Here is a 27,801-nt window from a genome sequence, read left to right on the forward strand (position 1 = left end):
CACATGATACATTTTGAAGTAACATTTATAGGAATCTCAAGCAAGGAAAATTTCACAATGTAATAAAATATAGTTATTCAGCTCAAGGTTAATATTTTCCTTCATCCAATAGAATAATACTTAATCTTTTGGGAGCACTCTTGGAGAATCATTTTCCTAAAATCACCCCATCCCTCCCTTTTTTGACCACTTACTCTCCTCAAGGGCTCTTTCCACAACTGAAGTAATCTAGAAGCCTCTCTCTTCCTTTGTTATTGAGTCATTTTTTCAGTCATATCTGACTCTCCATGACTCTATTTGTGACTTTCTTGGAAGAAATACTAGAGTGGTTTGCCATATCCTTCTCTAGCTCATTTTATAGATGAGGAAACAGGCAAACAGAGTTAAATGATTTGCCCAGGGTCTTACAGCTAGTAAGAATCTGAAGCCAGATTTGAACTCAGGACAATGAGTCTTCCTCACTCCAGGCCCAGTTCTCTATCCACTGCATCAGGAAGGGAGAAAGCAATGATCCTAAAGAGACGTGAGGTATAATTTATATGTACCTCATCATTTGCTTGTTGAGGGCAGTGTCTGTGTTTTGTCGTTCTGTGTATCACCAATGCTTAGTACCGTGCCTGGCATAGAATAAATACTTAATACATGCTTTGTTGACTGACTTGTTGACATCCAGGACCTTAGCTTTCTTTCTTGACCCTTTTTATATACTTTCCTCAAAGAAAGGGGTTAGGCCTAGGGATGGGGAGGATTTTAGTGGAAAACATTGAGTTCTGAGAAATTTAATGAAGTATTGATTAGGTTTTCTTCCAAAGGAAGGTCTGGAAAGAACTTTAAAATGGAGAAATATTTAATTCTGAATATTTTCTGCTGAATTAAAAATGAGATTCTAATATGCTTTCATATGGGTGAGCTGTATGAGTTCCCTCCATGAGGGTTTGAGCAAAATAATAGTGATAGTGAGCTATAATCTGCATTGATGGAAGGAGTTTTGATGAGGAAAGTTCCCTACACAAAAGTTTGGGCAAAATAACAATGACATTAATAGTAACATCTGATGTTTAGATAGCTAGTACTTTATGTACATTATCTCATTCGAGGCTTAAAACAAGCTCATGCAGTAGACAAGCTAATACATGTATAGCACTTTGCAAACCTTAAAGCCCTAAATAAACATTTTTATTGTTATTTTTCAGTCGTTTAAGCTGTGTCTGACTCTATATGACTCCATTTGGGGTTTCTTTTGCAGAGATACCGAAGTGGTTTGCTATTTTCTTCTCCAGCTCATTTTACAGATGAGGAAACTGAGGCAAACAGTTAAGTGACTTGCCCAGGGTCACACAGCTGGTAAGTGTCTGAGGCTGGATTTGAACTCATGTCTTCCTGATGCCAGGCCCAGCACTCCATCCCCTGCACCACCCACCTTCCCAGTATGAATGTTAGGTTTCAGTATCATTATTGTTATCATATATCCTAACTTGGCAAAGAAGGAAACTGAAATAGAGAGATTAAGTCTGTTCTTTGCTTAGGAGAGCTTTGTGGAGAATGGAATGTCTATAGATAAACAATCCTCATTCATTAATATTCAATCAGTCAATAAGCATTTATTGAACACCCTCTATGTACCAAGCACTATGCTAAGCACTTTATAATTATCTCATTTTACCTTCACAACAACTCTAGGTGCTATTAGGTGTATTCCCATTTTGCAGTTGAGAAAATGGAGACAAAGAAGGTAAGTGATTTTCCCAGGGTCACACAGCTAGTAAATGTCTGAAGCTGGATTGGAACTCAGGTCTTCCTGATTCCAAGTCCAGGGGCTCTAGCTATACAGGAATTATTTGCTGAAGAGACCTGGTCTCCTAACCCCTAAGCTGTTCCCTCTCATGGGCTTGGCTGGAATTGCTTTCTCTTCTCAACTGACCAGACTTCCTAAACACCACACTGGTTTACTATATATAGAATTCCACAAGGCAGGACTGAGTCTCATCAGCTAATCCCTATATGTTTCCTGTGGATCATTATTTAATTTTATTCACTGTCTGGAAGCATTCTATTCCTTTCCAACTTGATTAACCCTTCTCTTTTTGCTGTATACTATCTCAGTGATCTCATTAGCTCCCACGGATTCAATTATTATCTTTATATAGATGAAAGAAGGAAGGAAATAAGCATTTATTAAGCACCTACTGTGTGTTGGATGCCACAAGACCTGAGCCCTTGACAAATATTACTTCATTTGATCCTCACAACAACCCTGGGAGGTAGGTGTTTTTATTACCCCCATTTTACAGATGAGGAAACTGAGGCAGACAGTGACTTGCCCAGGGTCACACCAGAAGTGTCTGAGGCCAGATTTGAATTTAGATCTTCCAGACTCCACTGCAATAAATCTCTGATATTTATTTTGACTTTAACAAGCTTTGCAAAATGGTATGTATATATTATTTCATTGGATCCTCAACCCTACCTTCTGAAGTAGGTATTTTAGGTATCCCCATTTTGCTGATGAGACATCTGAGCATCAGAAGGTTTAAGTCACTTGTTCTAGGTTATACTAAGCTAGTAAGGGTGAAAGGGAGCATTTGAAACCAGGTTTCTTTTAATGGTTAAGTCTAGTTTTCATTCACTCTGGTCGGAGACAGTATGCCTAATGGAAAGTTCTGGACCTGGGATCAGTCACTTTAATCTCTCTAGGCCTCAGTTTCCTCATCTATAAAATAAGGAGGTTGAATTAGATCAGGGGTTTTTAAATTTTTTGTGTGTCATGTACTTTTTCGACAGTCTACTATGGACCCCTTCTCAGAATAATCTTTTTAATTGCATAAAATAAAATACATAGGATAACAAAGGAAACCAATTATATTGAAATAAAAGTTATCAAAATATTTGAAAAGACAAGTTCCCAGACCCCAGTTTAAGAACCCCAGGATTAGATAATCGCTAAGGTCTTTTCTACCTCTGACAAGCAATGTTATCTATGAATCCTGGCTCAGTTACTGATCTCACCTTATCTGAGCTATCTGAGCAAGTCATTTTACTTCTCTAAGGCTCAAGTTCTTCTGAACTCAGTAGAGCTGAGCTAGAATATAATTTCTAAGATCACTTCCATATCTACAGTTCTCTGAGTTTACATTATAGCGATACTTAATATTTCTACAATATTTATATCATGGGTCTCCCTCCTGCTGTCAAGGGCAAACATATTCTTTGGGGGACTTCTTTGGTTGAAATTGTGTCCATCCAGATAATCTGGGACTTTTATCTGACATTTTCTTCCACTCCCAAATTAGTTCCCCTTATAAGCACATGGGTTCATAAGGCTCAAAATACAAACAGGTTTATCTAATGATTAAGGGAAACAAGTAGAATTCTTATCAGAGCCCATTAGAAATATTATCTATCATGGAGCAAGCCCCTTTTCCAGAGGTCATAACTTCAGTCACTTTCAGCCCCTGATGGGTGCTGAATATATTTTTCTTGCCAGGGTTCTGTTAGTCTCTTTTCTGCCTAGGTACCATATTCCCTGCCTTTCTTTCTATAGATAACAGCTTCCAACAGATGGTACCCAATGGCTTCTCCATCTCAGCTTCTCCTGGTAGAACTCTTACTACTGTTCTCTACTATAGGTGTCCCAGTTCACTTGTCCTAGAGGCCCTGCTATCCCTCAAAGGCATGTGGGTGGGAATGTGCCCCACGCTGTTTGGTCTGGTCTAGGATTCCAGGACTGCCTTTCTCTTTGCATCTAGCTCAGATGCATTGTTCTTCAGAATTCCATTCCATGATCCTCTCATGAGCTACAGTTCCATTGTCTTCTTTATTGGAATGTAAGGAATAAATCTGACTTTGAGTAATACTCCATCAGGAGCTCTCCTCTTTCCTCCAAGATGGACTTTTCTTATATTACCAAATAAATATAAGAATCTCTCCTGCTTCTTCTCTTGCCTTTCTTTATATTACCAGTGTTAGCACAGGACCTGGCACATAGTAAGTGCCTATTGCCTGACTGATTGATCTCTTCCCCTTTCTCCTTGTCAATAAAATCCCCTACAGCTTCTTCACAGTCTTCTGTAAGTGGGGATGGGTGGGGAAAGCTTCTCCAAGATCCACCTACACGTGTGTAATATTTTATACTCCTCAAGTGTATTCCACCCTTGTTATTGATATGTCTTAGAGGAACAGGACAGGCTTGTTTGTGAAGGACCTTATCTAAATGTTTGGTGTGGGATGCTCTGGTCTTAGTCAGGTAATAGGAAACAATGCTAACTTTCCTTTTTTAAGATCTAGAGGACAAGCTGTTGGTTATTTTCAGTGGCTACATTCATCATCTCTCCAGGCAGCTAGCTAACAGCTAAGCCTGGACTTAGCTGATAAAACAGGGAATCCAGCTACTGTCCTAAGGTCTTGGGATGGAATTGTTTTTCTGAGAATGTGGGTGTTTTCTTTTTCAATGTTTGGCGAGGGAAGACAAGGATAATACCTCCCACCTGCAAAGAAGTGGAGTCTAGGAGGATGTAGGTCAGCCTCGGGGTATATTTATCTGGCAGAAAGTTGGCAAGTGCAAATGAGTTTTAGCTGTAGTGAAAATTCTCTACAGAATTGAGATGGAGATCATAGGGCAAGTGATGGGCATATTCTCCACCAGTGCAATCATCTAGACCTCAAAAGCAGACCTCAACAACCCTATTTTGATTCCTGTGTTAAGTGGGGAGGGGTAAGTCTGGCCTCCTCTTGCTGACAGTCACAGTGGCTCCTGTTACTCCTTCTTACTGTTTTATTTAGCTGTTTACCCTTGCATCAGCATGTGACTCAGAAGGTGTCTTTAAGGGAGGGATTCCCTCTTTGTTGCAAGGTAAGGCCTGGTTAGTCCTGTGCGTATTTCACTGAGCCATTACTACCTTCCTGGCATTGTGCTGGGACTGAAGAAATGTCTGCCAGGTCCCTGCCCTTAAGGACAATACAATCTGAAACAATTAGAGAGGTAATCCTTTGGCAGTTGTTGGGAAAGAAGACTCCAAAGCCCAGACAGTAGAACAGGGTTGTAAAGACTTGAGGGCGCAGTTGCCCCACTGGAAGATACTCAGGTTCCTCCCAACCTCCAGTTACATTTATACATCTACAGATAGATCTGTCACCCCATTATAGTACTTCAGACTTCCTGTCTAAAGCTCTGATAAGAGCATTAATCAATCAGTAAGCATTTATTAAGCATTTCTTTATGTGCCAATCCCTGTGCTGAGCCCTAGGTTACAAATGAAAAAGTGAGACACTCCCATGCTTATAGGAGCTAACAAGCTAGCTAGGGGAGACAAAAGACAAGTATCTACAAGATATATATAATGGTGGTTTTTTTGTTATTGTTTTCCAATGACAAAACTGAGGTGATATTGGGAGACTTCATGTAGAAGATGGCATTTAAGATGAAGCCTCCACAGATGAAAGGATTGTAGATTTAAAGGTGGAAGATGACCTTTGAGGTCATCCAGTCCAACCCTCCCCCTAAAATGATCAAGTGATTTGCCCAAAGTCACATAGCTGATAAGTAGCTGACTCAAAATGCAGTGATTTTTCCAGAAATGGAGGTGAAAAGGGAGTGTATTCCAGGCATGGGGGACTGCTTAATACAAAGGTATAGATACTGGAAATAAGGTTCCACGCATGAGGAGTAGTAAGCTGGATCATGGTATTCATGAAGAAGACCTCTTGTTTGTCCTTTGTTTTCAAAGAGGACCATGACATCAGGAAGGTGATGCTATGACTTATAAGGGAATTGGATTTAAGTGGGGGGGGGGGGGGCCGTGCAAAATCACAAGCCTCATTTTCTCATCCAGAGCCATCTGGGCCCAGTGGCAAGATACAGATCAGGACCAGTGGAGATGGTCCTGGATGCAGTGGGAGCCCTTGGCCTTTTTAAGCTAAGGTCTTTCCCAGGTCTCACTTTGACTGAGGCAACGCCTAGTTTCTGGCCAAAACAGAAATGGAAACACCTATTTACATTCACTCAGAGCCATCAGGGCCCAAACAGTGACCAGGTAGAGCCAGAGTGATTTGGGCTTAAGGCATGGTCCTTAAGAAAGAAACCTAATCCATGAAGTGAAAGATATCTTATGGGTTTCAGTGATCAAAATTTACATTCCTTTGGGCAGAGCACCAGCAGGTAAGGTTATTATACCCTATGGGGACAGAACTAGGGAAGGGAAGGGAAGGAAAGGGAAGGGGAGGGGAGGGGGGGGAGAGGGGGAGGGAAGAAAGAAGGAACTGTGTTACCCAACTGGAACTGGCCAGTTGAGTCCTCACTGGGGCAGCTCATACTACTCACAGGTTGTTGTTTGTCTTTCATTCTTGAAGAAGACTTTGACATCCGGAAGGTGATGCCATGACTTGAAAGTGAATTGGATTTAAGTGAGGGAGAACTGTACAAAGAAGACTAATGTGTTATAAGGTCAGAAAAATTGATTGCACTCAGGTTGTGATGCACTTTAAAAACCAAACAAAGGAATTTGTATTTGTTCCTAGAGGTAACAGGGAGTCTCTGAAGTTTTTTGAGTAGGGGAATGACATGGTCAGATTTGTATTTTAGAAAAAATAACTTTGTAAAAAACAGTTTAAATTGTTTTTCCATATAATTGGGAAAAAATAAAATACTTTTTTTTTTTTTAAAAAAGGAAAATCACTTTGGAAGCTATGGGGAGGATGGTTTGGAGTTAGAAGAGAATTGAAAGGAGATCAATTAGCAGACTAATGCAGCAGCCCAGGTGAGAGATGATGATGACCTGAACCAGGATGGTGGCTGTGTGAGTGGAGAAAGGGAGACAGGTATGACAGATGTTATAGAGGCAGAAATGACAAGATTTGGCAACTAATTAGATAGGTGGGATGAGAAAGAATGAGGAGTCAAGGGTGACAATGAGATTGCAAATCTAGGTAATTGGTACTAGGAAGAAATATAGAAGTTTGAAGAAGGAATGAGTTTGGGGGGAAAGATAATGAATTCTATTTTGGACATGGTGATTTTGAAAGATCTCTGGGACATCCAGTTTGAAATGTCCAGCTCACTTTGCTGCTTCTCACACAGCGTAGTATTTCTCCTGGACAGGTAGAGCTTGCTCCCTGATGGGCAGTAGTAGTCTTCACATCTCCTCCTTCAGGTTTAGCTATTATCTTAAAGTGTATCATAAATGTGCTCTTTCAGAAAAGAGACAGAAAAATCCCTTAGCCTGGAACTGGTAGAGAAGCCTTTCCAATTCTGTTCCCTCTGGGTCTCTGCTCTGAGCCTTGTCATCTCTTTAGCAAGAAGTGGGAGAAAAGAGATGTATCACTTCCTTTCAGCAGTCTCAAGGCTTGTACTCTTGATAGAAGACCTCATTCTAAGTTAGGGTAACTATCTAATACATTTGTCAAACATTCACTTTTATAGGCAAGGCCACAAACAGGAAATGGGTATTCACCTAGATTTTTAAAGCTCTAAGGCAGGGGTCTGGTAAACTATGACCTCTAGGTCAAATCCTCCTGCTGGTTTTTCTTTCTTTCTTTCTTTCTTTCTTTTTTTTTTGGTGGCAAAAGCTAAGAACTGGTTTTACATTTTAAAATAGAGTTTTATTACATTAAGAAAATGCAAAAATCAATCTTAACTTTGGTCTATAGCCCTTGGCAATAATTTGTTAATTCCTGTTTTAAGGTGTTCCTATTGATCTATGCAAATGAGTAGTTGGGGAAAAGATACAAAAGTAATCTATGGCTGGCCTTTTCACATACACATGAGCCCACTCAAAGTTTTACACCTTTTACAAAGTATAGAATGATCCACGCACATATGAAAGGAATGCAGTCTAAGAGGATATTTATTCCATCTCAAGGCCACTGTAATTTTTCCCTTTTGAGCTGCAAATTTACTGAAATCTGAAAAAGTAGCATACACTTACACTTCTACAGAAAGTAGCATAGATTTAGAGCTATAAAGGACCTTAAAGGCAATCTTGTTCAGCCCCTTTATCTTACAAATGAGGAAACTTAAAGCCAGAGAAGTACGTCAATTTGCCAGAGGTCATACAGATAATTATTACTAGAGCCAAGATTTGAACATTGGTTATCTGTCTATCAGCTTAGCACTCTTTCCAATTTACCAAGCTGTTCTAATTTTGCTGACTTTTTGGTCTGATCCACTGACTGATGTCAAATGTGGTTTGGTTATTGTGTATTTATAGCAATCTCTCTGGGCTACCCCCAAATTGGCACTCGAAGTTTGCAGGGCATAGACCAACTCATACAATATACCAAAATGGGGTCAAAATGGATAAATGATTTAGACATAAAGGGTGGTGTCATAAGTAAATTAGGGGAGCATGGAGAAATGAACTTGTCAGATATATTGATAAGGGAAGAAGAGGTTATGGCCCAGCAAGAGATAGAGAGGTCACAGGAATTTAAGGGGATAATTTTGATTACATGAAATTAAGGTTTTGCACAAACAAAACCAATGCAGCCAAAAGGGAAGGAAAATGGGAAGCTATGGGGAAAAATTACAGTAAGTTTTTCTGGTAAAGGTGAAAGGTCTCATTTCTCAAATATATAGTGAACTGAGCTAAATTTATAAAAATCAAAGCCATTCCCCAATTGATAAATGGTCAATGGATATGAATAGGCAGTTTTCAGAAGATATCAAAGCTATCAATAAGCACATGCAAAAAATGCTCTAAATCACTAGTGATTAGAGAAATGCAAATTAAAACAACTCTGAGATATCACCTCACACCAAACCCTTTGACCCAGTAATACCACTACTAGGTCTGTATTCCAAAAAAATCAAAGAAAAGGGGAAAGGACCTATTTATTTGTACAAAAATATTCACAGCAGTTCTTTTTATGGTGGCAAAGAATTGGAAATTGAGGAGATGCCCATCAATTGGAGAATGGCTCAACAAGGGGGTGTATGATTGTGATGGAATACTATTGTGCTATAAAAAATGGTGAGTGGTGGTTTCAAAAAAAAATGAGGGGTGGTTTCAAAAAGACTTGGAAAGATTTATATGAACTGATGATGCAAAGGGAAGTGAACAGAACCGGTAGAACATTGTACACAGTAAGAGCAGTATTACAATAATGATCAATTGTAAAAGACTTAGCTGCTCTGATCAAGGCAGTGATCTGAGACAATTCCAAAGGACCTATGATGAAAAATGCTATCCACCTCCAGAAAGAGAACTGATTGAACTCTGAGTGCAGATTGAAGCATACTTTTGTGTTTGTGTGTGTGTGTGTATGTATGTATGTATGTGTGTGTTTTCCTTTGCAACATGGCTAATATGGACATATGTTTTATATGACATCACATGTATAATCAATATCATATTGCTTGCCTTCTCAAGAGGTAGGAAAGGGCCAGGCAGGAAGGAGAGAATTTAGAACTCAAGATTTAAAAAAAAAATGTTAAAAATTTTTTACATGTAATTAGGAAATATTTAACAAAGCAAATAAAAAATATTTTTTTCCCTTTTGGCTAGGAGTTGGGGTTAAGTGACTTGCCTAAAGTCACACAGCTACTGTCAAGTGTCTGAGGCCTAATTTGAACTCAGGTCCTCCTGACTCCAAGGTCGGTACCCTATCCACTACACCACCTAGCTGCCCCTAAAAAATATTTTTTTTAAAAGTATGTAGGTTGGGTCCCTGGGAAGGAGACTAATTCTCAAGGTTTAAGATCATCTATTGGTTTGTAGTCCTACAGCTGCAGTCTCTAAGCCCCTACCAGTGCATTTACCTTTAATAGTTAGCCAGTTGACACAATTACCTCAAAGCAGACATGTTTATCAAGAGATGGTAAAAACAGTAGCTACAAGATATTACCTCCATTAAAATAGGGAAAACTTTGTTATCTCTGTCATCACCCTTTTAGTGATTTTACCAACTGAAATGGAGGAGACACTAACTGATCAAGGGTGTTCTGATGAACCTCTCCCCCCATCCCCCCATTAATGACTACAATGAAGGAAGATATGATGTGAGATATGCCTGTACTTGGGCCTGTGGTCCCCAGCTTGGTCATTTTCATCAAGACATATTTATTGAGAAGATAAGGTTATATGGCACCATAGGTCACATTCCCAAGTATTGCTGCAAAGCCCTGCCTTTCAGGAGTTTGTTAGGTTGAAAAAAATCAAGAGGGAAGATGTATATCTATACTAATATTGTTTTCCAATGGCATTTATTGATCAAATGCTTGATTGCATATGGTGCTGCACATATAAAATGAACTTCATTGCCATAGAAGCTACTTTCTAAGGAACTTAAAATCTAAGACAAAATCCTTTAACATCAAGAGCTTGGCAAAAGTGATAAGGAGGTGAAGTTTGTCTTCAGAGCCACCAGTTGGCCTGTTTCAGGGCCTTTTTCCCATCTTCCATAGTATTAATTGAAGGCTACTGATCAGTGTTATTCTTGGCTCAAAGAGGAAGCTTTGAATTATAATGATGAAATATTAAGGAGTGGTTCATAAGCTTAGTTAATTTTCCCAATATGTTTGCCTTTTAATTTACAGAACAAGGTAGCTCCCCTCCAGATAAAGATACCTGTCGTGGAAGTGGAAGGAAGTAGAAGAAAGCAGAATTGGAACCTTTCTCTCACCATAGGAATGATAAAAGGTACTGTGAAGATAGGTTTTGGTAACCAGAGGGGATCTTTTGTTTCTAAGAAGGAGTGTGTTTGCTCACTAAGACCAATTCTCTCTGAGTAGCCTTGGGGCTTAGTTGTGGTGGAAGAGAGAATCAAAGAGGATAAAGTTGGAACTCTCTAAGACCTTACCAAATCAAAGTGTAAACAACTCAGGAAATACTTTCTTTAACATCCTGTAACATTCCCACAAGATGAGGCCCTCAGGATAGAAGGAAATATGAAAATGGCAGTTGGAGTAGAGTAATAGGTAGGGGATGCTAAGCTGTATGTATGGAAAAGTACAGGGCCTTTATATAGGTATGACTTGTATTCAGTCAACAATCACTCAGTAGGCATTTTTAAATGTTTTTTTTTGTATGTAGAATACTATGTTAAGCATTGGAAGCAATACAAAGTTTAGAAATATATATGTGTGTGTTGCTGTTTGTCCTTTTTTGTTGTTGTTGTTGAAGAGGACCAATGACATCATGGGTGATGTCTTGATTTGCTTGTGAATTGGATATAAGTGAGGCAGAGTTGCACAAAGTTGTCAACCTTACTCTCTCTTCCACAGTCATTGAAGTCCAGTAGCATAACAAAAGTCAAGATAATTGGCAATGGCATGGGATGCAGTGCATGACCTTCAGTGTCTGACCAAGCTTTAAATGCTCCACAGCACCTGCTTCAGCTGCCGTCATTCATGACTGTTGGAACAAATTGTTCTCATCTGCCTCTTCTGCTGGAGGAAGTCTTCACATACTTGGGGTAGACATCTGCCTAACTCACTGCCGGATCTGAGGCCTGTCCATTACCTTCAACCTGGCCTCTTTGCTGAGACAGTTTTACTGGGGTGTGGCTGCTGCCACACATGCTACAGCTTCTTGGAACCACAGGTGAGAGTTGGGTGACCTGTTAGATACCAAATGGATGAGCAATCTCTGTAAAGGGCTCAGTAAGCCCTCAAACCAGAGGTTCTAATCTTCCCTTAATACCCCATACATACATATGAATATATTTCTCTCTCTCTTTCTCTGTATCTCTCTGTCTCCCTCTGTCTGTCTTGCTGTCTCTCTCTCTGTCTGTCTCTCTCTGTCTCTCTCTCTCTCTGTCTCTCTCTCGTCTCCTGTCTTTCATGACACAGCATGTTACTTAATAAGAAAATTAGGGGGTGACAAAGCACATTAAGTGAGATAGTTACCAGCTGTAGGGATCAAGGAAGGCTTTCTGGAGGAAATAATGTTTGAGTTTGGTTTTAAAAATTAGGTGAGACCTGGTTAACAGGTGAAAGTAATGAGAGAGGCCATTCTAAGCATAGCAAAACGTCAGGGAAAAGGCATGGAGATAAGTGTGAGAGTGTAGTGGATGTTGAAGGGAATAATTAGTACAATTTGCTTGAAAGACAGAATGTACAAGGGAAATGGGGTATTAGGAGGAAAAACTGGAAAGGTTGGGAGCTTTGAGTGTCAGTAACCAAAGGAACCTGAACTTTACTCAGGAGGTAATAGGGAAACACTCAATGTTTTCTCTTTTGCTTTTTAAGAAAAGTAGTGACATGACTAGGCTTTTGCTTCTCTTATCCAAGGGATTAAATGTGTTTTCTTTTCTCCCAGAGGGCAGAACTATGAGTGATGGATGGAAGTTGTAAACAGTGGTAGTTCTGACAAAGTGCTAAGAAGCACATTGATAAGCAGGAGGATATCCAGAGGACAGGCATAGTAGAGAAGGGTCCATTTCACATGAGAATTTGTTGAAGGAACTGGGCATATTTAGCTTGGAGAAAAGTCAGGGAGGACATGAAAGGACAGCCTTCAAATATTCAAAAGGTTGTCACATAGAAGAAAGACTAGACTTAGTCCTAGAGGACTAAAACAGTGGCAATGGGTAAATGTTGCAAAAGAAGTAAATTTAAGCTTCCTATCAGGAAAAACTTCCTAACAATTGTTGTTGTTCAGTTGTGTCTGATTCTTCGTGGCCCTAGTGAGGTCTAGAGGTTTGGGAGTACTCGGACCCCAAGATTTCGATGCGGGCCCTGCCTGAATGAATTCAACCCAAATCTTCTTCCAGCCAGAGAAAAAGTTTATTAGAGATAAATCATATAGGCCAGAATCTTAAGGAATCCGAACATTAGTAACGCCCCGTAGGGACAAGCGGGCATGAGAAAGTCTCAGCCTTTTGAGCATGAGAAAATCTCAGCATTTGAATGGGGGCCAGGGTGGATCTTATATACACTGAAGCAACTTTGGGTGGCCAGAGGAGGGGGCTGGGAAGAGGGTCTAGGTAAGAATTCCAATTGGAAGGTCTGAGGGATTGAATAGACAATGGGAATAGATAATGAAGAGAACTGGAAGGAAGAAGCTTGAAAGGCATCTGCATAAGATCAAAAGGTGGGGCTGGGGCTTTCAAAGGGAGATAAGGGGAGTCAATAAGGAACCTAAAAGTTTAAGGTTTTTCTGGGGCCTGTAGACATATGGGAGCCAAATTCCTTTTGGTGAAAAGGGGCAAAAGTCTCGGCTTCTGAAACTGAATGATGGGCCCATACCCCATTAACCCCATTTGGGATTTTCTTTTCAAAGATATTGAGGAGGCTTGTTATTTCTTCAGCTCATTTGACAGATGAGGAAACTGAGGCAAACAAAGCTGTGACTTGCCTAGGTTCATACAGCTAGTAAGTCCAGCTAATAAGTGTCTGAGGCAGGATTTGAACTCAGGTCCTCTTGCCTCTACAGCCAGCACTCTATCCAGTGTGCCCTGAAGCTGCTCCACAATTAGTGCTGTCTAAAAGTGGAATAGGTTGCTTAGAGAAGTGGTGGGCTTCCCCTCTTTGGAAGTCTTTAAGCAGAGGCTGGATGATGGCTTGTCAGGTATGTTATAATGGAGATTCTTTTTGTCTATGGCCTTCTAAGGAAGGCGAGAAGAAGCAAGAAGTGCAGGGAAGGAGGGAGGGAAAGAGGAAAGTAAAGAAAAAAGAAAGAGAAAAGTAAAAAACAAATGAAAGAAAATTTAATTCATAACAAGTCTGTTATGACTTGTTTTTTTTTTTCTTTTTTAAAGTAACCCATGTGCCTCTTAATAATAGATTCTAGAAGTCTTCAGGTAATCAACATCAAAGCAAGTAGCCTGTAGTTTAAAGGATCTCTTCCCCTTTTGAAAACTGGGTTAACAACATTAAACTGTCTGCAATCCCATGCTGCCTTTTCCATTTGTGAATCCTCAAAGGTTGCTGACTGTTTCAGCAACCACATCTGCCATTTCTTTCAGTAATGTGAGAATTAATTCATCAGGTCTAGGTGCCTTGAACTTATCAAGAGTCAGATCTATTACTATTCCTCTTACATAATATTACTTTTAAGTGTAGCATCAATAATGACCATTTTGCCTTCTTGCTTGCTTTGAGGGCCTCATATGAAAAATGATTCAAATTCTCAAATGGGGATGAATTAGGGATATTTTCTGAGCCCATAGGATTGGTTTTTCTTAAAATGGAAAGGAAAATCGATTAAGTTCTCCTGCCCATTTTAATACCTGCATTTTCTGGTGGCAAATGCTTTTGCAAATAAGTGATTTTTGTGGTAAATTAGCATCCACTCGAGGGAAGGGAGAGAGTTCATGAACAAATAGAAAATATATATCTGAATGAGATTTATTGGAGGATATTCGTCACAGCCAGCTGAGGCATCAGGAGGGCTAGAGACTGGAATGCTGCAAATCTTCAAGTCTGTATCAGATCAATTCTTGGTGGGGGTGGTGCTGAGGGGGTGGTTAGGGTTTGGGTTGGTTAGCAGCATCAAATATGGCTGCCTAATCCTTTTTATACAGAAAAAGTCTTATCTCTGGTATCAGGCAGTGTTTCTCACTTCTTACAGTGTCTAAGGAAGTGATTCATGGGGAAGCAAGGGGTTACCTGTTAACTCTACTCAAATGGTATTCCTTTAGAAAGTTCCTTTGGGAACTTTGAGCATTTTAATTTGTTGAGGCAGTTAAGGAAGGGGAAGAGGAAGAGAGGATGGAGATGAAGAAGGGGTAGAAGAGAGTTTGATGCACCCCACAGCTCATTTGGCAAATTTATTGGTCTGTTCTCCTAGAAATAGGGCCTATTTTCATGGCCTTAGCTGGACTCTGTGAAATATTCCCAGAACTCAGGGGCTCATCTGTCAAACAGACATCCATTAAGTTCATAATGGGCTTAATGATAAAGCAAAGAAGCAGAGGGGCCATTAAGTTCTTCATGCTCTGAATTTCTGATTTAACTCTTCACTCCCCCTGAGACAGTCTTCAGACTCTAAAACATGCTAGAGGTGCATGAAAAGGTTAATGCTCATTGAGAACGTTTTGTTCAGCACTTTTTATATTGGCTTATCTTGCATCCATGAGATAGGCTTCTAAGCAATTATTAATATATATGCATGCATACATACATATTCTAGTAAAAAACATCAATTCATTTGCATTTACAGAAGGATGGCTCTTGCATTTATAAAAAATCCTAAATAAATGTTCTTATACATATTATGAGAAAGGTCATAGCTGCCCCAAACCAGATATTGCAGTAGGAATTGTGTAAGTCATTGCTGGCCCTGCCACAATAGCTTCTGTGTGAGTATTCTCTCCTGTGACACAGATTGTAATCCATATATACCTGCTGCCCATCCTGTCCAGCTCTTGGAAAACTAGTGTGCGAATCCCACCTCAGACACTTTCTAGCTGTGTTACTTTAGGCAAGTCACTTAACCTCTCTCAGCCTCAGTTTCCTCATTTATATGATGGGGATAATAATATCACCTATCTCACAGGAGTGTTGTGAGGATCAAGTGAGATAATATACATGCATAACTCTTTGTAAAACTTAATGTCCATAAATTCTTGCTATTATTTCATATCCTCCTCTGAGTTTGCTGCAAGTTTCATTTTAGGTGGTAAGAACCTTTCTCAAGTTCTTTTGACATCCTGAGGGTGCCAGTGGAGCACATAAGCCATCCATCAGTCATCTCTTGCCATGTAACCAAGTCATCTTTTTAAATTGAATTTTTCTTTGGTGGATCCTTTTTCACTGATGCTCCTTTGTAATTCCAATTTTTTTGGGGGGGCTTGTTGTTCCCCCACAGTGGAATGTAAGCTCCCTTAGAGCAGGGACTATTTTGTGGGTTGTTTTTTTTTTTTTTTTGGCTTTGCATCTAGGTGCTTGAAAAGAAGAAGGCAGCATAAAGACAGTGGATAGAGAGAGCTTGCCTTTGAGTCAGAAAGATCTGGGTTCAAGTTCTGTCTCTGCCCCATACTTGCTGTGTGACCCCAGGGAAAGTCTAGCTGCTTAAGAAATTCTTGGAGAATTATTGAGTAGAGTCTCAAAAGATCAAATGAAGGGAGTATGTGAGTGTGTGTGTGTGAGTGTGTGTGTGTGTGTGTGTGTGTATGTGTGTATGTGTGTATGTGTGTGTGTAGAATGCCTGCTTGGTCTTGGCAGAGTCTAATGGGATTTGAGAACTCATCATATATCAATAAGCCTCAGCTCTTTTCTAGCAAAACTTGGTAGAGCATCCAAAAATGTGTCAATCATTTTTTCATCTCTTTACCTTCTAGTGTTTTTGAAATCCTTTATAACATCTAGGGTTGATGTGAGAGTCTTCCTAGGTCACTGCCTTGCATTGGTACCCTTCAACTTCTGGGCCCTGGGATTGACAATGATATCCTAATACTGAAGAAGATAGAGCCATCAGGTTTTTCGTTTTCATGAGACAATATCTACATTTTTAAGCCAATGGCATTTCTATTGGCAAAGCCCTCAAGTTTATGGGACCCAAGTGGGAAGAATGCTTAATTTGCAGTTAGAGGACCTAGGTTCAAATCTTTGCTGGGAAGCTAGAAGAAGAAGGACGAGGAGAAAAAGGAGGAGTTAGGAGGCAGAAGAGGAAAAAGAAGTAGCATCAGCTAGGATAGGTCTATTCTGGCTGGTATTTGTATTGTGGACCTTGACTCTCCTCTTCAGTTGACTAGTGTTAGCTTCAAAATGCTCTGGACCCCAGGAACCTTAATTAATTTCCTCTCTGTTCTGATTGCAGAATTGAGCAGTCAGATGTCCCATTTTAATCAGTTTTGAAGGACCCAGGCCATCTAAAAGTACCTGTTCTGCATTTGGTAGAAGGGGGATGGATAAGGAGGAGCTCAGGTCCCGCAATGCTGCCAAATCACCTACTGCTGTCTCCCCCTCACTGGGTGCCTTATTTTCCTACTGCCAAATGATTGATATCTCGACCCCAAGTATGTACTACTAGTCCAAAGGGACTGGGGATAGAAAATGCCATTTAATCAGAAGAGCAGAGGGTACTAATGAAGTATGAGTACCAAGGCTGATTGGATCTTGTAGGATGATTAGATTTCCCAAGGATGAGGTTCCTGGAGGCACGATGGAGAAAAGTCTAAAGAATTCCAAAAACATTTCAGAGCCAGATGGAAAATGAAGCAAGAAGAGAAATGGAAGGAAGAAGATTGTTTGCCTCACCTTGTGACTGATTAATATATTTATTGGTCCTGTGCTTATCAAGACAAGGGCCTTCTCCCTTGGCCTCGGAAGAACTCTGAGAATCTTTTCTAAAATTCAGGAGCTCATTTCTATGCCCAGGTAGCCTGAGGCTTCAGGGAAAAAAAACCTAAAAGTTTCATTAAGTTCTTCCATTTTCTGAATTTCTGATTCGACTCAAGTTTCCTGAGGTATTCTCTAGACTCAAAAGTGTGTTCTAGTTGCATTCATTTAGGACTTTTTGTTCAGTGTTTCACATACTGGGGTGTTTTGCGTTGACTTTGATTAACAAGCAATTACCAGAAGCTAGAATAGACCCTCCAACAGTGATTATAATAATAATAGCTACCATTCTTGTAGCCCTTTTAGGTTTTCAAAACCCTTTATAAGTATGATATCATTTGATGAGCGTCGTTGTTCCTCATTTTACAGATGGGGAAACTGAGATTAAGAGGTTAAGTGACTTGCCCAAGGTTGCATCACTAGTGTCTAAAACACTTAGGACTTCCTGACTGCAAGTTCAGCTGTTCCTCTTATCACACACTGGGCAATGATAGGGTCAGGATATGTGAAAATAATATGAACACTTGAGTATAAGTCCTCAGCCCCACAGTAAGCTTCATTAATCCTTTAGATTTCTAGACTATTTATTGAAGATCAAAGTTACATAGGAAATAATGGCAAAGTTAATGAGAATTTAGGTAGCTAACATTTTCCTCTTTTCACAGTTTTCTCAGTTTCTCAGAAATGTCACCTAAAGTACCAGATTGAATTAGGATGCTTGTGTTTATGTTTTAAGACAAAAAAATGTGAGAATGAGAAAGTTAATTTGTGAAATGATTCAATGATCATTTTTTACACTTAATATTTCCTTTTGAACATAACATTCATTCCTCCCTGCAACATGGTATCTATAATGTTCCTATACTTTGCTTAAAGAGATGGGACCCCTTGCAATAGCTTTGCAGCCCCAGTGGATTTTTAGCTCACGGGTTAGAAATCACCTTTTTGTAGCTTGAGATGTGAACTTTACAGGCCTTTCATTTCAGAATTAAAGAAGTATGCTGATAAATTTTTAAACAACCTGCTCCCAGGAAAAAAAAATGTACATGACACCCTTTTAAGTTTAATCTGCCTCGTTGAAATTTTCTCTATAACTTTCCATAGTTAATAAAACAATAAATCAAGGGCTGATTTGGAGGGTTTCCTGACGTCCTATGTGTAAACGCTCACTCTCGTGAGCTGATATGAGCTGGCTCTAGTATAGCCCTGAAGTCTAGGCAACAGCTTCAGTCCCCATCACATGACTAGATTCTCCCCACAGAGGTGAATTTGCATTGGGGTTCCCCCAAACACTCCCAGCTCAGGATGGATAGGAGAAGAACAAAGATCAAAAGGGAAGGGAATGAGGGACCGCTGGCTGCCCATAGAGGAATAAGCTCTTGGCTACTAATCCCAACCCTGGAGTAACAAACCAGCAACTGTTCCTCCTATTATTAACCTTTTGTCTGCTTTAACAGGGAAAAATAAATTTATGCTTAGAGAAAAGTCCCTGTTAGCAGCAAGCTACTGTTTCAAATAGTGAGAAAAAATACTAGTGGGGAAGAAGGATGATTTTTGTGTAGGGAACATTTTTTCTTAATTTTTTTTTTCTCAAAATACATATGTGTGAAGGGAGTGTTGGGAGAGGAAGAAACAAAAAACAGTAATAATTCACATTGTTTGGTAAGAACATTTTAGTATTTACCTCTCACAATAATCGTACTTTCAATCAATTAATCAACAAATATTCTTTTTGATAGTACTATTTTTAAAAACTTCAACATTCATTTTTTTTCTTTTTAAAAAAGTTTTTATTGATATTTTGTTTCTTACATTACCATACTTATCCCCCTCTTCCTCCCAGAGAGCCATCCCATATGACAAACAGTATTTTTTAGACAGGAAAAAAAGTCAGCACAACTGATTGATATGTTGGAAAAGCCTGAAAACATGTGCAATGTGTAACACCAGTGGACCTTCCCCCTCTGTGAAGGGGTAGTGTGGGGGTGTCTTCTCATCTATCTTCATTTGAGTCCTGCTTGATCTTATTACAGTTACTTTTATTTCATTTTATTCTATTTTATTTTTTGGTGTAGGGTTCTTTCCATTGACATTGTTGTAGTCACTGTATATTATTTTCTTGGTTCTTCTTACTTTACATCAGTTCATGTAGACCTTTCCATGCATCTCTGTATTTATCAGTCAGTTGTTGTTGTTGTTTGTTGTTTGTCCTTTGTTCTTGAAAAGAGCCAATGATATTAGGAAGGTGATATCTTGACTGGCAAGTGAATTGAAGTGAGTGCAAAGTCACCAGCCTCACTCTCTCCTCAAGAACCACCTGGGTCCAGTAGCAAGATATAGATGAGGATGACTGGAGATGGCCCTGGATGGGCCCTGGGAGATCTTGGCCTTTTTAAGCTAAGGTCTTTCCCAGATCTCAGTTTCAACATTCATTTTTTGTAAGATTTTGAGTTTCAAATTTTTCTCCTTCTCTCCTTCCTCCCTAACACAGTAAGCAATCTGATATAGGTTATACATATACAATCATGCAAAACATATTTCCCCATTAACAAAAGGAAAAACACACACACACAAAACAAAGAAAGTGAAAATAGTATGCTTCTATCTGCATTCAGATTCCATAGTTCTTTCTCTGGATGTGGACAGCATTTTCCATCATGAGCCTTTTGGAATTGTCTTGGATTATTGTATTGCTGAGAAGAGCTAAGTCAATTGTAGTTGATCATCACACAATTCAACAAGTATTTATAAAGTGCTTACTATGAGTCATAGAAAGTTGGACGTGACTGAAAGGACTCAATAGCAACAACAACAATAAGCCAGCTACTGGGCCAGGTTCTAGGGGTACAAGCACAGAGTGAAACAATCCCTATTTGCTTATAGGGAATTTTGGAGCTTGAAGGGACCTTAAAGATCACCTGGTCCAACCTATTTATTTTACAGGGGAGGCAATTGAGGCACATAGAAATGAAATGACTTGCCTCAAGTCGCGTGGCTGGAGAGTAGCAGGACTGGGAATGTAATTCAGGGCATCTGAGAACAATTACTCAAGAATATTTTGCTTTCGGTTCTTTTCCAGGTTACCTGTAATGTTCTTTTGCATGTGGGCATGATAAGGCAAGTGTGGAAATAAGCAATCATTTTACTGAGTGTAATTTCTTACTCTCTCCATCAGACAGGAAAAACAAAAGGTACTTTCTTCCTTGGCTTATGAGTTTCTCTAAGACTTATAATTATCAGTGACTGTCTCACCTTCTAATCCCATAAGGGCAGGGCCTTTGGTGCCAAGAAGCATGCCTCTGTTGGTTACCCATGGCAGGAAGAAAAACAGAGCTGGGTTGAACCCATTTTGAATTTATCTGTTAGAGCTTTGAAGAAGACTAGTCCCAGCTTTCCTGTTTGACAAGTCTGGCCTGTTTTCCTCTACTTCTTTTCTACCTCATGCCTTTGGTTCTCTTTCTCTTTTCCTGTTCTATGGGTGTACTCATCTCCTAATCCCCACCTACCTGTAAGAGATCAGCTCAAGTGCCAGCTCCTCAGAGAGACTTTTCCTTATCTCCCAGTTAAGTGCTTCCTCTCTCTGAAATTATTTTTGGGGTAACTTTCATGAGCTACCCTCATGAAACCTAAAATCCTGTCATGTATTTGCTCATATTGAATAGAGGTGAAAATTAGCTATGTGAGTGATGTTTCTCTATTCAGGCTTATTTTCAGCTCCTGATTTTTGCTCATGCTGTCCACCTTCCTGGCCTGCCTCCTGTCCTCCCATCTTTCTATCTCTAACTATCCAAATCAGTGTTATAGTGGAAGGAATGTTGGATTTGGCATCAGAAGTTTTGAGGTTGAACCCTAGATCGGTTACTTTGGATACATCACTTCTCCTCTCAGGGCACCTTGCTTTCCTTATAAAATGAGAGTATTAGACTAAATGACCTCTAAGGTCCCTTCCATTCTAAGTTCATGATGTCCTGTATTCTCTATAAGAACTTCCCAACTTTTCCAGCTCATAAGTATATTTCTCTTTTTCAAATTTCCATAAAATTTCCAGTCTGTATTACTAATTGTAGCACTTTATTTACTCAAAGTAATAGATTATTACATGTTTCATAGGGAAAGAGCTCTGGATTTAGGGTCAGAGGAAATGGATTTGAATTCAGCCCTGTTACTTGCTATTTTTGCAAGCTTGGGCAAGTCACATAATCTTTCTGAGCTTCAATTTCTTCATTTGGAAAGTAAGGGAGTTGAACTGCGTAATCTCTGAAGTTCTTTGCTCTAAATCATTCATTCATTCATTCTATACTCACTTGTTGCAAGGCACTGGACTAGACTCTTGATGAAATGGAGTAGGAGGGACTAGAAATATGGATATAACTTTGTCCCTTTCCTTCTTGAAGCTTAACATCTATTAGGGGAGGTACAAGGTGCCTTGTCTCCCCATCTAACCTTCTGGAAGACAGAGACTTTGTCTCATAATTCCTTTATATCCCCTCTCAGTATTTCTGTGATGTCTGGCACATAGTAGGTCCTCAGTAAATTCTTGTTGAATAAATGAATGGAAGAGTAGTGTACTAATGTTTTTCCAGATTAAAAGTGTGTAAGGGCCACATTGAAAAACTAAGCCCTCATATGTATCATGTCATGAATTTGCAAAGCCACGAACTCATTTATTAAATGTTTTTTTTTGGTCTGACTTTCCCTTTCTTTTTTTCTGTTTTCCATCTGTGACTTTATGAATGGTGGCTCTTGACCAAAGCAACACCTTTTGCAATATCTGAATAGGAATGAAAACTTTCCACACCCTTCTTTTCTTTCCACACACTTCTGCCTCTCTCTCAACTGGCATGCAAGATGGTTGGTTCATATTGGTGACTGTAGTTCTTAGGCCTCATTTGGAGCAGTTCTCTGAATTTAACGAGCTGGTACAAGCCAAAAGAGTGCCTTGGCAAGCAAAAGGGGAAAATATAATAATAGTAACAACAATGCAGCTTCTCAGTCCGGTCATTCAGGCAGTTTCAGGGTAATCTCTTTTCCCCACAAAGATGCTCATTATTTCATTTTTAATAGCTTAAAAAATCAGAGCCTACTGAATACCCACACTTTTTAACTTATAAGCAGAATACCTCCAGGTCATAGCCACATCACTATTGCATGGAACACAGGGCAAACTGGTGGGCCATGTGAGTTCTATGAGGTTTTGTGGTACCTTTAATAATAACTGACTCCTTGTACTGTGGGCCATTTCATTACTACTGAAAGCAGTTTGATTAAATATATACCTATGTGTGTATATTTATATATACACCCATATATAGCACATTATACATAAAATAATAATACCAATATAATAGCATATTCATACATATTAAACATGCATAGTGTATAGTAAATATATGTGATACAATATATACGTTATGTATGTGTATATATTTAAAAGCTTCTTAGTAGACATTTATTTTGGAAGTTTTGTGGATTGTCACACATACTAGTTATCACAAAAGGTGGCATTTCTACACAAAGATATTCATTTCTTTGCTCTATAAACAGTGGTCAGGGCAAGTTAAAGACAGAGCTGAGTGACTATTTGGCATGCTAACTGGTTCCACATGGTTATTTTTCAGGTTAGAGCCGTACCTGGCTAATTCCTTGCTCCTGCTGCAGACCTCAAGTGCCCAAGTTTCATCCTAAGTAACTTTGAGGTAACTCATCCCAGAGCTTAGCACCAGGCAAGCATATGGCCCAAAGGGATGACTAGATTATTCTTTTCATTGGAACTGGCAATCATCTTAATCATGCATGATGATGGTTCTGCTTTAGTGTGCTGGTATCTGAAAACAGATGACCCTGGTTCTTTCTATCTCACTTCCCCACTCACCAACTGCTACTGCTTCTGATCTAGGGTCAAGATAAAGAGTGGATGTCTCTCTACTAAGTCAGCTACTCTTTGCCCCATAGGCACTGAGAATTGTTGGCATCACAACTGGCTGGATGAGTGTGATCAGGTAGCTCCAGTCTTCTCAGACCTTTGTGCCAATGAAATGGTGGGGGAGGGGGGAGTACTGAACACACCACCACCACCACAAAGAATCTACCCAAATGGATTGCCCCTGAAAAAGAGAATCAGACAATGTAGAAATACAACATATAGAATCTCTGTGTGGGAAAGGGTCTTAGAGAACATTGAATCCAACCCATCCCTGAGCAAGAATCCTCTTTACCATATATCTAGGAAGGTAGCTCGCAGGTTGTGCTTGTGAGGAGTTGTCCAGCTCAGAGGCAGCTCATTTCCGGTTTGGATATATTTCTCCAATTTTTAGGAAGCTTTTCCTGACATGAAGCAAAAAACTCTTTGCAACATGCATCTAGTCTTCCTAGTTCTGCCTTTCTAGGCTATATACAACAAGGGTAATCCCCTCTCCATGTGAAAGCCCTTCAAATACTGGAAGACAGCTATCCTCTAGCCCTCCAAGACTTTTCTTCTCCAGGATGAATATCCTCATTTCCTTCATTCATTCTTCATATGATGTGATCTTGAGGCCCTTCACCACCTTGGTCACCCTCCTTTGGATGCTCTCTAGTTTATCAAGGTCCTTTCTAAAACGTGGTACCCAGAACAGAGCACAATATTCCAAATGTGGTCTGATTAGCATAGGGTACAGTGAAACCTCTTAATGCAGGCTAAGATCATAGGAGCTTTTTAGGTTTTCATATTGTAACTCGTATTAAACCTGAAGCTTGCTAAAATCCCTATTTTTGCTACCAGACAAGTTCCTATCTATTTAAATCTCCTCCGTCATCCAACTTGGGAAGTTGACTTTTTGAACCTAAGTGTAAGACTCTATATTTGTATCTGTTAAATTTAGACTTAGCTTAGACCCAATGTTTAGCCCACAAAGATTTTTTTTGGATTGTGAATTTGTTATAACTCCTTATATTTCTATAGCATTTTGAGGTTTACAAATCACTTCACCACTATAATCTCAATGAAGCAGATAGTACAGTGCTATAATACTTTTTTACTATGATTCTGGAATTCTCTTGTAGCTTTATCTACTATCAGCATTGAAAATCTTGCCTTGAACTTCCTTCTGGGATACCTTAGCAACATCCCTTCCCAATAGCCAGTTCTTGGCTTCCCTAGAAAACTGCACCTTACCTCATACTTCCATTAGATTTACAACTATGCAAAGAACTTTCCTTTATCACCTTCCAGGAGAAATTGGGCTCTTCTCTCCCTTCTTTCCTCTCTGAATGTTTCTAATAGGTTGTGGCTCCAAAGTGGATATGATTGGCAAAGTAGCCACTGTTTATTTGAGCTGTGTTCTGCAAACAAAAGACCCATGCTTACTGCTCTGAAAGACAGAAAACTAAGATAACCAGTATTTCTTATCAGATGAATGCTCCTTCTCCAGTCTTGACCTATTTTTTTCTGGGAGTAAATCTCCCTTTGAATGACTGAAGGGATAAATGAATGAACGAAAAAAGCAGTTCTATGTGCCAAACATTAGAATTACAGCTACAAAAGGGAAGACGGTGTTGGCCCTGTAAGAGCTTATATTGTCATTGTTGTTCAGTTGTTTTGTTTCTGACTCTTTGTGACCCCGTTTTCTTGACAAAGATACCAGAGTGTTTTGCCATTTCCTTTTGCAGCTCATTTTACAGATTAGGAACTGAGGTAAATAGGGTGAAGTGACTTGCCTAGGGGTCACACAAGTAGTAAGTATCTGAGGCCAGATTTGAATTTAGGAAGATGAGTTTTCCTGACCGCAAACCAGGTACTTTGTCCCTGCTCCACTTAGCTGCCCCAGAAACTAACATTATAATGGAAGAAGTAATAACATAAGGGAATGGTGGCAAGGGGGGCAGCCTAGATCCAGAAATTTACTGGGATCCTAAGTAGGGCCACAGGGCAATATTTTGACCACCCACTCCAGGAATACTGGCAGAGCTGATCTGACCATGGTTCTTTCTTCCAGAACTGGAGAGGAGTGATGGGAAGGAAAGGGTATACTGTATGGGTAGGCAGTATGGAAAAGTGACTACAGATGAGATGGGGGAAAGAATAGGGAACAAAAATTTCTTCTAAAAGTTACTAGAAGTCTTTTTGTACTAAATCATTGGGTAGAAGACCCTGGGAAAATCTGATCATATGAATAAAACAAACTGGGATAGCTTTGGCTTCTGCTTTTGAGGGAAAAGAATACTCACATCTCAACAATATGGTCTGCATATTTCGGTCTATTTAATCTTGTGGCATATATCATTGAATCCTTAAGTCTTGAGAGTTGGAAGCAACCTTAGAAGCCATCTGGTCCAACCCATAGCTTAGTAAGAATCCTTTGTACAATACTGAGGGCAAGTAGTCACCCATCTTCCAAAAGAAAGCCTCCAGTGAAAGGGAGAACATCACTGCCTGAGTCAGTTCTTTCCACATTTTGCCAGTTCTAATTATTAGGAAATTTTTTTTCCAGGAAATTTTTTTTTCATGAAGCTAAAATCTGCCTCTTTGCAATGTCCAGCCATTGCTCCTAATTTTGCCCTCTGGGAGCAAAGGTCCTCTTGCATATGACAGCCCTTCAAATATTTTAAGACAGCTATCATGTCCCACTTCTCTCCCCAAGACTTCTTTTCCCCAAAGCATGGCCAATTCCTTTCATTAGGTAGACAGGAATCACATCTTTGTCCATCTAATGTGTGATTATGTAATATGTGGTACAAAAGCTAGACACTGTTTGAGAATGAGAATGTTTAATAAATGTTTTTTTTGTTCAATATGAAGATGATCAACAGAAATTTTGTGATTTTCCCCAGAAGATACAATCCTTATGGATAGTGTATTTGATTCTCATGTAGAATATTGTTCCAGGAAGACATGTTTGGAGCGTTTCCTCAGAGGAAAAAAAAAAATACCTTCTGAAAGGCAAACAGGAAAAGAAATATAGGATCTGGAACTAAAAGGCGTTTTGAAACCATCAGCCAATGAGTCAGTCAACCAGTGAGAATTTATTAAGTGCCAACTGTGACAGTCACTATGCTAAGTGCTTAGGATGCAAAGATAAAAAACATGAGCTACCTGCCTTCAGGTAGCTTACATTCTGTTGTAAGAAAACAACATTTACGCATACATGTAAGGTATGTGTGTGCCCTTGTAGGTTATGTGTCTACATGGGTCATCTAAATCCAGCTCACGAGGAAGGATAGATAGATATAATCCGAGGTCCACCTAGCCTTGGAGAAGAGGAGGAGAGCCAACACAAGGGAGGAGGGGCAGACAAGCTTGTACTTTGGTCTTCAGTCTCTGAGATGGCTACTGTACTAGAATTAGAACTCTCTGCCTCCCTAAAATATTGCTGGTTTAAGGATACAATAGTGTCAAAACAAAGGTCCTACTTCCTCGCTGAAGACTCTTAAAGGGGAAGAGTAGTCCTTAACTTACATTTGCTATTTTGTTTCCTTCCTAGCCAATGCTAGTTACATGAAAGACCATCGCAAATAATGAATAGCAAGTAAATCAAGCAAATAGAAAATTGAAATCGTTATCCAGATCAACATATTACAGAAAACAATGTAACAAATGAGATCTCTCACTGAGAGTGAGAGATCTCAACTCAAACTAAGAGAGGCCCCAATCTTACTCATGGGAAAACCCCCCAGAGTCTCTAGGGGGCATAAGTAGGTAGACAAGCATGCAAAATTTCTAGGATACAAATAAAGACAAGTATGTCTTTAGCTTCCAATGCTTTTTTCTCTCCCTCTACATGTCTGGCATTGGTCTCAGAAAGAATCTATAACCATGTGTGTCCAAGAAGAAAAAGAAGAATGGTTTTCCTTTACACGCCTCTGGCATCAGTTCCTTCCTTCATGTAGACATACAGCATTGAGGCAGCATTCTCCATACTAATTAGGATTCATGCAAAATGTTTCAGGCTTTGCCGGAAATCTGGGTTATAAGTATGCAAAATATGTACACAGTAACTATAATTCGGGGGTGGGATTGGGGGGTGGAGTGGAGGCACTGGTACTAAGTGGAATCAGGAAGTTCCTCTGGTAGCAGGTGATACTTGAGCTTTCAATAACCCAAGTGAGTGAGCAGCCTCCTCAGCCCCCAGCACAGTTCTAGGACTATCTACCAAAGGGGTTATGGTAGGGAACCTTTAATTTGATGAAGCTATGAGGGAGAGTGTTCTTAGCTTAAACTCCAGTGAGAGCCTGGCTCCTGCCTAAACTGGATGAGATCTGTAATTTTGAGGTGAGAAGTTGGAACTTACTTCCATTCAGTCTAATTTTTCCCACTCTCAGGTTTCTTTTAACTTGTTAGGTGTATTTACTTTTTTCCCATGGCAAAAGTTTATTTATTTGTTTTTAGACAAAGAATCTCAGGTTTCTTCCAGATAAATCAATGGTTTTTATATGGCAAATTCAATCTATTTTTCTAATACATGTGCATACACATATGTGTATGTATATATATAAACATATCTATAAGACATATCCTTAAAATAAGTTTTTTGAAAGAATGTATATATAAATACATGTATATTTATGTATGTATTTATACATATGTATATTTATAAATGTATATTTGTATA

The 27,801-nt window shown here is 39.5% G+C and overlaps 1 long non-coding RNA gene across 1 annotated transcript; it reads left to right on the forward strand.

The window, feature by feature from the left end:
* The first annotated feature begins 9,549 nt into the window (after nucleotides 1-9,549).
* Nucleotides 9,550-11,346, forward strand: LOC114023496. Its single transcript, XR_003566805.1, has 3 exons — nucleotides 9,550-9,586; nucleotides 10,529-10,631; nucleotides 11,318-11,346. It is a non-coding gene; the product is annotated as an uncharacterized LOC114023496 (long non-coding RNA).
* The last annotated feature ends 16,455 nt before the right edge of the window (nucleotides 11,347-27,801 follow it).

The sequence above is a fragment of the Vombatus ursinus genome, unplaced genomic scaffold, assembly GCF_900497805.2.
Source record: "Vombatus ursinus unplaced genomic scaffold, bare-nosed wombat genome assembly UNPS02014818.1, whole genome shotgun sequence".
Taxonomy (NCBI): domain Eukaryota; kingdom Metazoa; phylum Chordata; class Mammalia; order Diprotodontia; family Vombatidae; genus Vombatus; species Vombatus ursinus.